Source organism: Phoenix dactylifera, unplaced genomic scaffold, assembly GCF_009389715.1.
Source record: "Phoenix dactylifera cultivar Barhee BC4 unplaced genomic scaffold, palm_55x_up_171113_PBpolish2nd_filt_p 000233F, whole genome shotgun sequence".
Lineage (NCBI taxonomy): Eukaryota > Viridiplantae > Streptophyta > Magnoliopsida > Arecales > Arecaceae > Phoenix > Phoenix dactylifera.
The window spans coordinates 299,369-316,704 of record NW_024067734.1 but is presented as its reverse complement, the minus strand read 5'-3'; the positions used below and the strand labels follow the sequence as shown (position 1 = coordinate 316,704).

Sequence of the window (17,336 nt, the reverse complement as noted above, 5' to 3'; positions counted from 1 at the left end):
CAATAGCATAGTCAGAAAATTCAATGGCAGTAAGTTTTACTTTCTTCATTTCGGAGTAGTTGTGGCAATCAAACACTAACTCTACCTTTTTCTCCAACTCAAGATAAGCCTCGGGGTCGTTTCTTCCTTGAAACGCTGGAATTTTCATCTTAATAATACCCAAGTTGTTATCTTCCCGATTCCCATCTTCTCTAAACCTATCTTCTCTAAACCTATCTTCTCTAAACCGCCCTCCATATCTCCTATTACCAACAACCGAATCCCGATATTCTTCTTCATTAAAACCAGCCCCATAATACTTTCAATCTTCATCTCTCACTCCTCGATGTTGGACTCTTTCCCTCCTATGCAAATTAGGAGCGTTTTGTGGCTGCTCCAAATGTGTATTCTCCATCCGATCCATCCGCTCATGAACCTGCTCTAACTCCAACCTCATTATATGCCTCATCTCACCCATCATCGCCTCCATAAACAGCTTTGGATCACCCACTCCCGTAGCACCTTCAACACTGTTGTGAGGCATGATTCCACTCTTGCCTTTTTTCACTCGATAATCCTCTTTCCAGCAACAATTCAGCAAGAATTCACCAAGGAAATTCAAGTTCAAAAGTAAGAAAACAAGGGATATGGGTGATTAGATTTTCAGAAGCATAATTCAGCAAAATTTCCACGAAATTTTTTTTGGTCTTTGGGGTGAGATGATTTTCGGGCTTATTGAAACCAAAATGGGTGAAATCAAACGAAAAGTTTTTTGTTGAGTCTTTTGACTCTTTTTTTTTTTCCTGATGATCAGATTCTTTCTTTCGTTAATAACAGAACAAGATTTCAAATTAAAATTAGAACAAACAAATTACAATTGGAATGGGTAAAGAAAGAAATTTGGCTAAACTATGATATGTCAAACCGAATTTGGAAAGCTAAAGAACACGGAATTAAGGCACAAGGAAACAACAAAATTCGAACTTAGGGCTAAAACCAATTTGGCCACAACAGATTCGGCCAGATAAGAAAAAGGAAACTAAATTTAAATGGGATAGGCAAACCTGAGACGAGAAATCCTTGGCTCCGATACCAAATGATGCAAACCCCATCAAGAATAACGAGACCCATCAAATAATTGGGAAACCCAAGAACGCCCACGATCAGGTTTGGTTGGGAGACCTCGACCCGTTGCTTCAACAAAAACAAGAATCTTGGTATATTTGACCTCAACCCGTTGCTTAATGCAAACAAGAACCTTGGTATAAAGAAGACGCCACAAACGATAGTGGGAATCTGCTTGATAAGTCGATGACGAATGCCACGGAAAATTCCGATATGTTCGAATAGCCCTTCAAAGATCCAAAGAGAATAAAGACTCACCAATTTTCTGAAAAAATATGATCTGCCCTTCGAATAAGCCTAAGGCTTTTTAAATACAAAAGGTCTACGAATTTGTAGCTGCGAAAAAAAAAGAGAACCCCAAAATAGGCTGCCTTAAATTCGCCTAAACAACTAAAAAGGAAACAAGAAATTTTCTGATTCCTTTCTTCTTACAAAATCGAAATTATGAACCTAAAATATCAAATAAGGAAAGTAAATGAGTTGTCTTGAAAAGGTTGCTTGAAATTGCTGCCACTTTTTCTCCTTGATAAGTCAAAACGGGAAAGCAACCAAGGATGGAAACTAATCCCCAATAACACGCCAATTGTGCTGCAATCTTTAAGGATTTCTTCTGGATTATTCCACAGCTTTGAATTATGGAATTCCAGCCTTGTGGAACATGTTCATCACCTTCAATGGACCTCCACAAATTTGCTTGAGCCCAAACTTCTTTAACCAGCCCGTTTAATGCCTCCTTGAACACTTTAGCTCGTGCTCTTGTAACCGGACTAGTTGGAACTTGAACGGGTTCCTTTGTAGTCGTGCCATTATTTGCATCATTCCCCTCCTCTTGAAAAAGATTTTCCCTCAAATCATCACTTACATCAAAAGGACTCAAATCAGTAATATTGAAAGTAGTACTAACATTGTACTCACCAGGCAAATCTAGCTTGTAAGCGTTGTCATTGATGCGCTCTAGAACTTGGAAAGGACCATCCCCTCTTGGAAGCAGTTTGGAACGTCTTTGCGCCAGAAATCTCTCTTTTCTCATATGCACCAAACCCAATCTCCGGGTTCAAAAATCAGCTTATGCCGCCCTTTGTTGGCTTGTTTTGCATATTGCTCTGTTCTCCTCTCTATATTGAGCATTGACTTTTCATGTATCTGCTTCACAAATTCAGCCTTTTTCGTTCCATCCAAATTAACATGCTTAGAAACAGGTAATGGAGATAAATCCAATGGAGTCGAAGGACTAAAACCATAAACAATTTCAAACGGTGAAAACTTAGTAGCAGAATGAATAGCACGATTATAAGCGAACTCAACATGTGGCAAACAATCCTCCCATATTTTGATTTTCTTTTTAATCATAGCCCTCGACAAAGTAGACAAAGTCCTATTCACTACTTCGGTTTAACCATCAGTTTGTGGGTGACAAGTAGTAGAAAACAAAAGCTTGGTACCTAGCTTGCACCACAAAGTCTTCCAAAAGTAGCTCAAGAACTTAACATCTCTATCTGAAACAATGGTTCTAGGCATGCCATGTAATCTCTGTTAGATGTATGCCCTAGAAGCCAATCTGGCTGACACATTGTTAATTCTAGGGACATAATTTTGTACTTGACTATTTATTATTGAATAAATAAAAGGCATCTTTTCATTCATATTATTTATGTGTCTATGAATCGTCTAAGAAATTAATAAGATGATGATACATATTCTCAAGAGTTGAGATTTGAGCCATGTATCATTGGTGATTAATTTTTAAATGCTCCTGATCAATGGATCATCACGAGGACGATGATCGATCCGATCAGTGCACAGATTACTTTCCTTCTGGATGGACGAGACTTGAGTCCACAGTGTAGGGACACTGAAGTGATAGTGCAGGTGCTTGTTAGAGAACAAAGGTACTGAGCGTGACCAAGACAAGAAGTCACTTGGATGTCTATCCACTCGTCAGTGACTTGCTTGATGTTGCAGTAGTGTGACTGGTCCTTTGACCTGCGGTGCTTCGGCTACTCACAGTGAGGTTATTGTAGTTTGACTGCACACATACATGGTCTCTAGCCATATGGGTCCATGCAGTGTAGATTGGCTGCAGTAGGTTCACTGTAGGAGTAGGGTATGCACCTACAAGGAATCTATCGACCTTGATAGAAGAGGAGTGATCCTATGTGATTTGTTAGACTGAGTTCTAAGACCTTGGCCAGGGCAGTAATATAAAGTGGAGAAAGAGTTTTCCACTATCGAACTCAAGTCGAATAAATTTTGACATATGACAGACGATGGGGTTTGACGAGTTGTCCATGACCTCCGTCCTGTAGGGATCCACGATAGTAGGACTGTATCACATGTTAACTGCACCTAGAGGTTCATCATTCCATTCTGCTGGGTAGCCACTACATGCTGCTAGGTGTCACTGGTGGATGGTGGGACTCACAGGGATTATCTCGATGATCGATAAACCCTAATGAGTTGAGTTGGAATCGTTCCAACCCATTGAAAGGAGTTTTCAATGATATAGTGATAGAGATCACAATATATCTCACTACCAGTCAGAATAGAACCTATGAGGTCACACACACTAGAAGTATTGACCGATCCGATGGTTGAAAAGTGATTATGAATCACAAGTAATCAATTCGATTGATATTCAGTTGAAGAAGGAACAAAGGGAATTAATTAATTGGACTTGAAACAAGAGTCCTACTTCGAGTAGGATTCCTAGAGTCCTAATTGGATTAGGACTGGAAATCCTAGTTGGAGTAGGACTGGAATTCCTACTTGGAATAGGATTTCTGCAATCCTAATGAGATTAGGAGTGTTGAATCAAAATTGGATTCCTACTTGGAGTAGGATTCCTAGAGTCCTAATCGGATTAGGACTTCGGATTCAAATAGAGTCCTAATTGGATTAGGACTAAAATTATATATGTCCTAATTTGGATTAGGGTTTCTTAAGTCACAATTAATTATTAATCTAATGAATCAATAAGACTCCTAATTGGATTAGGATTGAAGAGTTCAATTGAGTCAAAATTGATTTAAGTTCTAATTGGATTAGGACTTACCTAGATTGGATCCAAATTGGTTCACCCTTGGGCTAAGCCTAATTGGATTAGGGCTTGACCACATTAGGGCATTCCAATCCCTACCTAATATAGATTAGGGTTTACCATGAGGAAGGGGATAAGCCCCTCCCCTTTCCACGTGGAGAAGGGAGAAGAGACGGCGCCCCCTCTTAGGAAAGACATCAAGAACTCCTAAATGTTAGGAGCTCCACATGTCTATAAAAAGGGACTTGTGGGCGGCACCTAGGGCATAGAAGAAGTCTTCTTCCTCCTTGCCGTACGCCTCCCTCTCCTCTCCTCTTGGTTCAGCCGCAAGCAAGGAAGATAAAAGCCAAAGGTGTTGGCGGCATCCTCTTCCTCCCTTCTTCCTTCCAACGTAGGGAAAAGAAAGAAGGCTGCGTGGGGATTCTTCTTCTTCCTCTTCTTCATCCTTCTTCTTCCTCCTCTCAAGCACAATCAAGGGTTGATTGAAAGAGAGGAGATCAGCCATCAAAAGAAGTCTTTGCAAGGGAGCTAGCATCCCGGAAAGACAAGAGAGCTTTGATCGGATCACTGCTTCGTGTGGATACCCGTAGAGGCCGGACCCTTGAACGGCTTCAAGCGAACCTTCATCCTAGACCACAAACTTCAGTTTGCGGTGATCATCTACCCGCACAAGGTGAAGATCTAATCTTCTAATGTATTTAAAAGTTTTAATTCTTATCTAACTACGAACGGTTCATGAAACAACGTTCATGCGATGAACGTCGATCCCGCTTATGCCGATTCCGCTGCCATCTGAATTTTTTTTGAAATATCAGCGGCATGGGCGGGTTCCCAACAGTGGTATCAGAGCCTAAGTTTCGTAGATTAAGGTAAGAATTAATTATCTAAAGGCTTATTAGATCTGAAAATTGAATGATCATGCATGCTGAAAATTTCTGCATGCAGATTTTTCAGGAGTGCTGATTTTTGCATGCTGATTTCTATGTGATAAAATGATGATTCTAATTGCGTTGTTAATGAGATTACAAAGTTTAGAATCATGATTAGCATGATCAGTAACCTATGTCATGATATAATCAGTTAGTTTTCAGATCTAAAAATTATAATTGTTGCATATGGTGATGATCATAGGATTCTAACCCTTTTGGTATCAAATGTAATGACCTGCGATGTGATCTGCAATGTCATGTAATTTTTCAGATGCTTGCATGCATCTTATTTGATGTTTTGAGAGGCCTGCGTGCCTCCTAAAAGGAGATGTAATTTATTTTTATTTTTATTTTACAATCTGGTTGTATTTGTGTGATGTGATGTACGTCAACGATCAAGTTGAAGACTAGGCATGAGATGAATAGGTGATCTAAGCGGTTGATGGCGATTGGATCAAGAGTTGATCAAGGATCGGATCAAGGAGGCTTGGAACCAATTCAAGAGTTGAAAACCAGTTGATCGATTGACGTGCATGTGCTTGTAATACGACCTAACTAGAATCCATGATCATCACCTATTTAAAGTTTAGCTTTAATTATTGCTGCGATTATAACTGCCTGCAATGTGCCGTTTGCATGTGATGTGAATGTGAGTCGGGTAGATAGGTTTCCATGTGATGTAGCAAACCCAATTGAGATCTAAATCAAAACCTCCTCAATCAAGTCGAGAGTGAACCGACATGAGCAAGTCATATTAGATTAATTGATCTAATTGGTGTCTAGGAAAGCATGAAAGGTGGTTACTTAATTAGGACCTTACTCTCTGAGTAAGGGGAGCCTCCCACCTGCTTACCTGGCCAATTATTCGATTACCTCTTATGAAGAGCTCAAGTTGCAAACACTAAGACCTGATTAACCAATATTAAGTCAATAGGTCTTCCACTGTAGTAGAGCTGCTAAGGCCTTTCTGATGTTGATTTGTCTCGGCTGGACACAGTGGTCAAGTTGCATCGGGGGGCTGGGCCTCTCTATAGACATGAGATGTTGTAGGGTAAAGGTGGGGTTGGGCACCAATAACTGTTAGGTGAGGACCCAATGACGACTTTATTCCTACAGTTATACGGTGGGTCTGACTTAACTAAGAAATGGGACCAATAACTGTTAGGTGAGGTTTTCATGGCTTAGAGACCAAGTTACACTGCAACATGCTTAAGAAGCATTGTACAAGAGTTGTACATTCATCAATCTATGTGTCACCAATAACTGTTAGGTGAGGTGGCATGTAAATTGGTGGGACCGCAGTACCCACTAGAAACCCTAGTCGTGTGGGATTTCCGTTTCCCTACCAGGGGAGTGTGAGGGATTCGAGAAAATAGTGGGAGTTACATTTGTTCTAAAAGACCTTAGAACAGATTAGGATCAAGTACAAAAGTCTAACTAGAATCTTTACTCTCTGCAGATACAATGTCAGCTTCAAACCCTTTGACCCGTATTCTTGAGACCAACCGACTGACCGGAACCAATTACAAAGACTGGCTTAGAAACCTCAAAATTGTTTTGGACTGTGAGAAAATAGGCTACATACTCGATTCAGATATCCCCATACTACCAACACGTCCTACTGATGTTCAGCGTGAGATGCATAAAAAGTGGTTGGATGATGACATTAGAGTAAAATGCTATATGATGGCATCCATGTCAAATGAACTCCAATGCCAGCATGAAAATATGAAGACTGCTAGGGACATACTGGCACACCTGCAAGAGTTGTATGGTGAGCAGAGTCGCACAGCTCGTTTTGAAGTGTCCAAGAGGCTTTTCAAAACAAAGATGCGCGAGGGGCCGTCTGTCCATAATCACGGTCTGACTATGATCAAGGATCTGGAGGAGCTTGAGAAGCTCGGTATGGACATGCACAAGGAATTACAAGTGGATTTGATCCTACAGTCACTTCCTGATTCATTTGGTCAGTTTATAGTAAACTACCACATGAATAAGATTGAATGCACTAAGACTGAACTAATAAACATGTTGGTAACTGCTGAGGGAGCCTTGAAAGGTTCAAGGGGCAATGTCCTTGCTGCTGAGTTGACTTCTGGTTCCAAGAGAAAGTCTACTTGGAAGAAAAAGAAGCCTGCTAAGAAGCAGAAAAAGGACAAGAAACTAAAGAAGGAAGTTCAAAAGAAAAAGGCTAAAGGAAAATGTTTCCACTGCAATGTCGACGGCCACTGGAAGAGAAACTGTCCGTCATACCTCGAGAGCCTGAAAAACAAGAAAGGTGACATACCTTCAGAAGGTATAGACTTGCTCATTATTGAAACTAATCTAACGGTTTCTTCTACTTCTAGTTGGGTTATAGATTCTGGTTCTAGTGCTCATTTGTGCACTACCATGCAGGGTTTAAAGGAAAGTAGAAGGCTGGCGGAAGGTGCGGTAACCCTTCGGGTTGGCAACGGGGCAAAAGTTGCTGCTGTGGCTGTGGGCACCTACCATCTGCGACTACCATCTGGATTTAGTTTATTACTTAGAGACTGCTATTATGTACCTGCTGCTAGCAGAAATTTGATTTCTGTTTCATGTCTAGCACAGGAAGGTCATATTTTTACATTTGACAAAGATTGCTGTTCTATTTATTTCAGAAATAAAATAGTTGCACGTGGTTTCATGATCGACAGTCTATATCATTTACATATGGATGTATCTGTGAATGTTACCAAGCAAGAAGTGAGTGCCAAAGGATCCAAAAGATCCAGAGATGCGATAAACCAAAAATATTTGTGGCACCTCAGACTTGGCCATATTGGAGAGGATAGGATGAACAAAATGGATAAAGATGGGCTTCTCGGCTCATTGACTTCCGAGTCATATCCAGTTTGCGAGTCCTGTCTTCAAGAAAAAATGGCTAGACTGCCCTTTGTAGGACATGGGGAGAGGACCACTGAAATACTTACCCTAGTACATACAGATGTATGTGGCCCATTCGATGTGCTAGCCAGGGAACGTTATTCTTACTTCATTACCTTTACCGATGATTATTCACAGTATGGGTATGTGTATCTTATGAGACACAAGTCTGAATCTTTTGAAAAGTTCAAAGAGTTCAAGAATGAAGTAGAAAAACAAACTGGAAAACCTCTTAAGGCTCTCCGATCAGATCAAGGAGGAGAATACCTTAGTGGGAAATTCCGGAACTATCTCAAGGAAAACGACATAGTCTCACAGTGGACACCTCTGGGTACACCTCAACTCAACGGGGTGTCAGAGAGGAGGAATCGGACCCTATTGGATATGGTCAGGTCCATGATGAGCTTCACTGATTTACCTATGTTTCTTTGGGAAGATGCCTTACTTACCGCAGTATATCTACTGAATAGAGTTCCCTCTAAATCCGTTCCTACCACACCGTATGAGATATGGCATGGTAAGAAACCAAGTCTTGGTCATCTCAAGATTTGGGGATGTCCGGCCCACGTCAAGAGACTACAGGCAGACAAGTTAGAGGCTAGGACCATAAGTGCTCGTTTTATAGGATATCCTAAAGAGTCATTAGGATACAATTTTTACATCTTAGAGGATCACAATGTGTTTGTGAGCCGTCATGCCATCTTCTTGGAAAATCAGTTTATCCTTGATAGAGGCAGTGGGAGGAAAATTGAGCTTGAAGAGAAAGTCTCTGAAAAGCAACGAGTCATGGATCCTATTGAACCCATTCATACAGAGCCAGTACACGATATCCCTCGACCACCTCGTAGATCTAGTAGGGTCTCCCATCCTCCCGATAGATACTTAGGTATAATAGAAGAGGCTACCGAGGAAATGTTCCTAGTGGGAGATAGGGATCACATACAGGATTCCAAAACCTACAACGAGGCGATATCTGATATCGATTCCGAGAAATGGTTGGAAGCTATGAAGTCAGAGTTAGACTCCATGCATTCCAACCAAGTCTGGACCTTAGTAGACCCACCAGAAGGTATTGTACCTATTGGATGCAAATGGATCTACAAAAGGAAGATAGGTTCGGATGGAGAGGTAGAGACCTATAAGGCAAGGCTTGTGGCGAAAGGGTATAGTCAGCGCGAAGGCATTGACTATCAGGAGACCTTTTCACCTGTAGCCATGCTAAAATCCATCCGAACATTGCTTGCCATTGCAGCATTTCATGATTATGAAATCTGGCAGATGGATGTGAAAACTGCTTTCCTGAATGGATATCTTGATGAAGATATCTATATGGAACAGCCTTTGGGTTTCACTTCCAGTGATGGAGATCACAAGGTCTGCAAGCTGCAAAGGTCCATCTATGGACTAAAGCAAGCATCTCGAAGTTGGAACACTCGTTTCGATGACGCAATCAAAACGTTTGATTTCATCAAAAACGAAGAGGAACCGTGTGTTTACAAAAAGGTTAGTGGGAGCGCTGTCGTATTTCTCATACTGTACGTGGACGACATCCTGCTGATAGGGAATGATATTCCCATGCTAACCTCGGTCAAGGTCTGGTTGTCAAAAGAATTCTCCATGAAAGACCTTGGGGAAGCATCCTATATTTTGGGAATAAAGATCTATAGAGATAGATCTAAAAGGATACTTGGCCTTTCACAGAAGATGTACATAGAGGAGGTGCTGAAGAGGTTCAGCATGGAAAACTCCAAGAGGGGTCTCTTACCCCTTAGGCATGGAATTCATCTCTCCAAGAAGATGTGCCCCAACACATCTGAAGAGATTCAACGCATGAGCAAGATTCCCTATGCATCGGCAATAGGAAGCCTCATGTATGCCATGCTATGTACACGACCTGATATAGCTCTTGCTGTGAGTGTCACAAGCAAATATCAGTCGAATCCAGGTGAAGAACACTGGATAGCTGTGAAGAATATTCTTAAGTACTTGAGAAGAACTAAAGATTTATTCTTAGTTTTTGGAGGATCATCAGAGTTAAAGGTAGAAGGATACACAGATTCAGACTTCATGACTGATGTCGATGATAGGAAGTCAACATCTGGATATGTGTTCTTGTGCAATGGTGGTACGGTGAATTGGAAGAGTTCTAAACAACCGATCATTGCTGATTCTACTATGGAAGCTGAATACATCGCCACCTCTGAAGCTGCTAAGAAAGGCTTCTGGTTCAAAAAATTCATTGCAGAGTTGGACGTGATGACATCAGATGCCATAATACTCTACTGCGATAATAATGGCGCCATAGCCCTTGCTAAGGAGCCTAGGTCTCATCAGAAGTCCAAGCACATAGAGCGGCGCTTTCATCTCATACGCGACTATGTTGAGAAGAAATATGTAGAGGTGCAGAGAGTAGACTCCGCGGATAACGTGGCAGACCCGTTCACTAAGCAGCTAAGTCAGCAAAAGACTGAAGCCCACCTTGAGAAGATGGGGCTTAGATATATGACTGATTGGCTTTAGTGCAAGTGGGAGATTGTTAGATGTATGCCCTAGAAGCCAATCTGGCTGACACATTGTTAATTCTAGGGACATAATTTTGTACTTGACTATTTATTATTGAATAAATAAAAGGCATCTTTTCATTCATATTATTTATGTGTCTATGAATCGTCCAAGAAATTAATAAGATGATGATACATATTCTCAAGAGTTGAGAATTTGAGCCATGTATCATTGGTGATTAATTTCTAAATGCTCCTGATCAATGGATCATCACGAGGACGGTGATCGATCCGATCAGTGCACAGATCACTTTCCTTCTGGATGGACGAGACTTGAGTCCACAGTGTAGGGACACTGAAGTGATAGTGCAGGTGCTTGTTAGAGAACAAGGGTACTGAGCGTGACCAAGACAAGAAGTCACTTGGATGTCTATCCACTCGTCAGTGACTTGCTTGATGTTGCAGTAGTGTGACTGGTCCTTCGACCTGCGGTGCTTCGGCTACTCACAGTGAGGTTATTGTAGTTTGACTGCACACATACATGGTCTCTAGCCATATGGGTCTATGCAGTGTAGATTGGCTGTAGTAGGTTCACTGTAGGAGTAGGGTATACACCTACAAGGAATCTATCGACCTTGATAGAAGAGGAGTGATCCTATGTGATTTGTTAGACTGAGTTCTAAGACCTTGGCCAGGGCAGTAATATAAGTGGAGAAAGAGTTTTCCACTATCGAACTCGAATCGAATAAATTTTGACATATGACAGACGATGGGGTTTGACGAGTTGTCCATGACCTCCGTCCTGTAGGGATCCACGATAGTAGGACTGTATCACATGTTAACTGCACCTAGAGGTTCATCATTCCATTCTGCTGGGTAGCCACTACATGCTGCTAGGTGTCACTGGTGGATGGTGGGACTTACAGTGATTATCTCGATGATCGATAAATCCTAATGAGTTGAGTTGGAATCGTTCCAACCCATTGAAAGGAGTTTTCAATGATATAGTGATAGAGATCACAATATATCTCACTACCAGTCAGAATAGAACCTATGGGGTCACACACACTAGAAGTATTGACCGATCCGATGGTTGAAAAGTGATTATGAATCACAAGTAATCAATTCGATTGATATTCAGTTGAAGAAGGAACAAAGGAAATTAATTAATTGGACTTAAAACAAGAGTCCTACTTCGAGTAGGATTCCTAGAGTCCTAATTGGATTAGGACTGGGAATCCTAGTTAGAGTAGGACTGGGATTCCTACTTGGAATAGGATTCCTGCAATCCTAATGAGATTAGGAGTTTTGAATCAAAATTGGATTCCTACTTGGAGTAGGATTCCTAGAGTCCTAATCGGATTAGGACTTCGGATTCAAATAGAGTCCTAATTGGATTAGGACTAAAATTATATATGTCCTAATTTGGATTAGGGTTTCTTAAGTCCCAATTAATTATTAATCTAATGAATCAATAAGACTCCTAATTGGATTAGGATTGAAGAGTTCAATTGAGTCAAAATTGATTTAAGTTCTAATTGGATTAGGACTTACCTAGATTGGATCCAAATTGGTTCACCCTTGGGCTAAGCCTAATTGGATTAGGGCTTGACCACATTAGGGCATTCCAATCCCTACCTAATATGGATTAGGGTTTACCATGAGGAAGGGGATAAGCCCCTCCCCTTTCCACGTGGAGAAGGGAGAAGAGACGGCGCCCCCCTTAGGAAAGACATCAAGAACTCGTAAATGTTAGGAGCTCCACATGTCTATAAAAAGGGACTTGTGGGCGGCACCTAGGGCATAGAAGAAGTCCTCTTCCTCCTTGCCGTACGCCTACCTCTCCTCTCCTCTTGGTTCAGCCGCAAGTAAGGAAGATAAAAGCCAAAGGTGTTGGTGGCATCCTCTTCCTCCCTTCTTCCTTCCAACGCAGGGAAAAGAAAGAAGGCTGCGTGGGGATTCTTCTTCTTCCTCTTCTTCATCCTTCTTCTTCCTCCTCTCAAGCACAATCAAGGGTTGATTGAAAGAGAGGAGATCAGCCATCAAAAGAAGTCTTTGCAAGGGAGCTAGTACCCCGAGAAGACAAGAGAGCTTTGATCGGATCACTGCTTCATGTGGATACCCGTAGAGGCCGGACACTTGAACGGCTTCAAGCGAACCTTCATCCTAGACCACGAACTTCAGTTTGCGGTGATCATCTACCCGCACAAGGTGAGGATCTGATCTTCTAATGTATTTAAAAGTTTTAATTCTTATCTAACTACGAACGGTTCATGAAACAACGTTCATGCGATGAACGTCGATCCCGCTTATGCCGATTCCGCTGCCATCTGAATTTTTTTTGAAATATCAGCGGCATGGGTGGGTTCCCAACAATCTCATAATCTCCCTAAAGAACAAATTAGCAACATGCGAAGCATCATCTGTTTTGTGACATGGAATAAAGTGTGCCATCTTAGAAAATTTATCCACAACCACAAAAATCGAATCTCTTCCACGTTTTAGTCTTGGGTAATCCTAACACAAAGTCCATTGAAATATCAATCCAAGGCTCACTAGGAATGGGCAAAGGAGTACACAAACCGTTGGGCTGCACTCTAGATTTAGCTTGCATACATGTAACACATCTACCACAAATCCGCTCAACATCTCGTTTCATGTGTGGCCAATAGAAGTGTTCCTGCAAAACAGCTAAGGTCTTAGCTACTCCAAAATGTCCCATTAATCCCCCTCCATGGGATTCCTGCACTAACAAATTCCTCAAAGAACAGTTAGGTGCACATAACTTATTTTCTCGAAACAAGAACCCATCATGTCTAAAGAACTTACCACAAGCATTTTACTCACAAGCCTGGTATCCTCACAAAATTCATGATCATCAATGTATAAACTTTTAATGTGTTGAAATCCAAGCAATTTTGCATCAAGTGTCTTTAATAATTGTCACGGCACCTCAAATCGGGGCTAGACCGGATGCAGATCAAGGTATAAACCAGATCGGATCGCTGGACGGGTTCGAGGTCTGACCGTGCTTTATAGAGATTTGGGCAACTTGGAGACCAAATCTGGGCCCTAAGATCTAGGAGGAATACCCAAGAGCATGGGGCTGGGGGCACGTGCTCCAAGGTGTGTATTGGCAAGAATACATGCTAGTCATCATTAGGAGGAAAGCTGCTGCAACGAGTCTGATTCAGTGTTGAGGGCTTATCTCGAAGCATGGGTTAAATCCGGAAAATTGGGATGCATAGAAATATGTGCCACTGATAGAGGTACGTGGCATAAGTCTCCAGAAGGCAAGGGACACGTTTTCTAACTGAAAGATAGATGGTTAGAAAATGTGGCTGTAACGCTGTTTCCACACGTTCTCACGTTGAGGGGCATTTCGGAAACTTTACAAAACTCCGTTCAAAGTGAGAAAGGTTCCATCTGGAAGGATTTTTCATTTTGAATCCAACAAAACTAGTTTTGTTGTAATCCCACAAAACTATTTCAGCTGATTGCGCAGAATCCTGCGGGAATCGAGGTTTTCCTATCTTATCTAGAATTCATCCTTATCTTGTACCTACGAAGTTGAGCTCGTGAGAGACTTGTAGTTGGAGAATGCTCCTCTATAAGAGGACCCTCAAAGGGGAGGGATTGATATCGGGTAGAGCTCGAGAGACCTGAGAGGCCAGGAGAGCTTTTAGTAATCAGTTGAGTGGTTATTCAATAAAGTTCTCTTCCCTATATTTCTCTTTTTCCTTCGTGGTCCTTTCTGGTGTTGTGCTTCGCTGCATTATTGTTGTTAGGCATGACCTAAGTCATAGAGATTAGGTTCCCATGCCAGGAAGGCTGATCGGTTACCTTTGGTAAACCGAGCCGCACGTTGTTGGGATCCGCTCTGAGATCCCTTCGTACGTGACACTTGGTATCAGAGCCATACTAGAAACGAAGGAGACAACCTCTACGGTAACTTCCATGGTGGGAATGGCGGATGCATCTTCCTCGACCATGGATCCCAATCCAGCCTCAGGAGGAGGTACGGTGATGGGTGGAACACATCCAGTTGATGATTCCTTGCATGGGTTACGTATTGCATCTCCGGTTATCTCCGCCGACAATCGATTACGGAGGTGCGAGGCCCAAATAGTTGAGGTTGAATGGCGGATGGAGGACCTTGAGCGTAGGGACGCAACCCTCCGAGGTGAGATCGCCGCTCAGCTGAACCAGATTTCCTTCGATATGGAGCGGCGCTATAAGGAAGTGCTGCGGCGTAACGAGGAGTTGGAGATCATGGTGAAGGCACTCCAAAATCAGGTGGTTGACCTTTTAAAGGAGAGTAGCACCACAGGCATATCCTCTTCTCCATTGACAATGGAGGTCGCAAGAGAGGCTACGCTGCACAAGCTTGATATGTTCCCAAGCCACAAGAGTTTTGCTGACGACGGTCCACGAAGGAGGTGGATAACTTTCTTTTCGCTGTGGAACAATACCTACGGGTTACCGACGTGAGGGAGGAAGCCATGAAGGTGAGCATGACGGCCATGTTCTTGAGGGACGTGGCGATGCTTTGGTGGTGACGTCGAGCTAACGATGTGAAGCGAGGGGCCGTTCCAATCACCTTTTGGGCACAGTTCCAAACTGAACTTCGAAAGCAATTCTTCCCCGCGTTCGCTAAGGATGATGCTCGAGCACGACTATGGCGACTCACGCGAAAGAATGATGTGCATGAGTATGTGCGAGAGTTCAGCGAATTGTTGTTGGAGGTACCAAACCTCAGCAATGAAGACTCTCCTTCACCTTCCTTGACGGGCTCAAACCATGGGCCAAGATGGAGCTGCAGCGACGAGGAGTCCAGAGTTTGAACGAGGCGATAGCTCAAGCGGAGGCTCCCATCGAGTTCAAGACTCAACCTACGGCTCCCAAAGCCCAAGCATCGAAACGGGGCAAAGGTGGAGGAGCGAAATCAGGCCACAAGGGAGGTGCAAAAGGTTCGAATCCGGGCTCCTCGAGTGGAGGGGCTTCCCAAGCAAAGGGCAAAGGGGTGGCGCAAGGTACCAGCACTATCTCATGCTATATTTGTAATGGACCGCATAAGGTGAAGGACTGTCCATTATTGAGGGGCGAGATAGCATCTATGGCATTGGAGGAGAAGCAAGAGACAGACTGAAGGATAGGCTCACTCAGTCTCAACGCCCTAAAGGCCAAGGGGCCACGAGCATCTTCCAGGCACCTATCAGCATTGGTGGTCACATCTTCCAGGCACTCATTGATATGGGTGCTACTGACTTCTTCATGGGCCTAGCTACGATAAAGAGGTTAAATCTAAAGATTGAATATGATGAACATACGTTCAAGGCGGTCAACTCCGTAGAAGTGGCTACCAGTGGAACGTTGAAGGATGTTGAGATCCAATTCGGCGCATGGACCTGTTCGGTGGTAGCAGAGGTCGCCCCGATCGACGACTACGAGGTGGTCATCGGCATGTCTTTGCCTACCCAGCTACAAGCCATGGTAAAGCCGGATTCATATGTGGTGGTGGTCCTGAATCCGAGTGGGGCTTGCATAGTTCTAGGGAAGCGAGTTAAAGGGACGACGCAGCGAGTCCTATCGGCGATGCAACTTGCTAAGGGGCTGAGAAGGGGACTTCCAACATATATTGCGTCCCTTCAGGAGGAAGAACCACTGGAAGGAGAGGAGATTCCAGCACCCATCAAGGGTGTTCTCACTAAATTCGGGGATGTGATGCCCCCTGAGTTACCCAAGCAATTGCCACCAAAAAGAGAAATCGATCATCGAACTGATTTGGTGCATGGAGCACGTCCACCAGCTCAAGCACCTATAGGATGGCCCCACCTGAACTCTAGGGGCTGAGGATGCAGCTAACGGAGTTGGTGGACAGTGATTGTGCACTGTCTTCGAACCTCGCATCATTACATCCTCGGATCTAAGTTTGTGGTGCGCACGAATAACGCACAGTACGAAGGCAAACTGGGCCGAACTAATTCGGTCCCTGATGCCTTGAGTAGGAAGGCACAGTTGGCTGCGGTTTCTTCCTTTTCCGGACAAGCAAGTAACCTAATGGAGAGGGTCAAGACTGAGATGGAAAAGGATCCATGGGCCACTTCAATGGGTGAACTCATCAAAGATGGCAAGGCGCGCTGTTTCTGGACAGAAGGAGGGCTGATTTTGACACAAGGGCAACGTGTCTATGTGCCTTCAGGTGGAGGGCTGAGGCGCGAGGTGTTGCGAGAACACCATGATTCTATGTGGGCGGGACACCAGGGGGTGCAACAGACCCAAACTCTCATAGAACATAACTACTATTGGCCGAAGATGCGGGATGACATCGAGGAGTATGTTCGGACTTGTCTACTATGCCAACAAGACAAGGTCGAACATCGACGGCCTGCGGGGTTGTTGGAACAATTACCTATACCAGAGCGTCCGTGGGAGAGTGTCTCCATGGACTTCATCATCCGACTACCTCCGGTGGATGGGAACAGCTCTATCATGGTCGTGGTGGATCGCTTCTCGAAGTATGGAGTCTTCGTTCCAGCACCTACTACTTGCCATGCGGAGGACGTGGCACGGTTGTTCTTCACATATATGGTTAAATATTGGGGGATACCGCGGAGCATCCTTTCTGATCGGGATGCTCGCTTCACGGGGAGGTTCTGGACGGAGTTATTTCGGATACTCGGAACGGAGCTGAAGATGTCCACGGCCTTCCACCCTCAGACTGATGGCCAAACAGAGCGAACCAATGCATTATTGGAGATGTATTTGAGGCACTATGTGAGTGCCAACCAGCGGGATTGGGTGTGACTCCTGGACCAAGCCCAATTCAACTACAACTTACAGCGATCGGAGTCGACGGGA

The 17,336-nt window shown here is 43.5% G+C and overlaps 1 pseudogene; it reads right to left on the bottom strand.

Moving 5' to 3' along the window:
• Positions 1 to 301: 301 nt before the first annotated feature.
• The window catches only part of LOC108510825, a 28,601-nt pseudogene continuing 11,566 nt past the window's right edge, over positions 302 to 17,336 (bottom strand).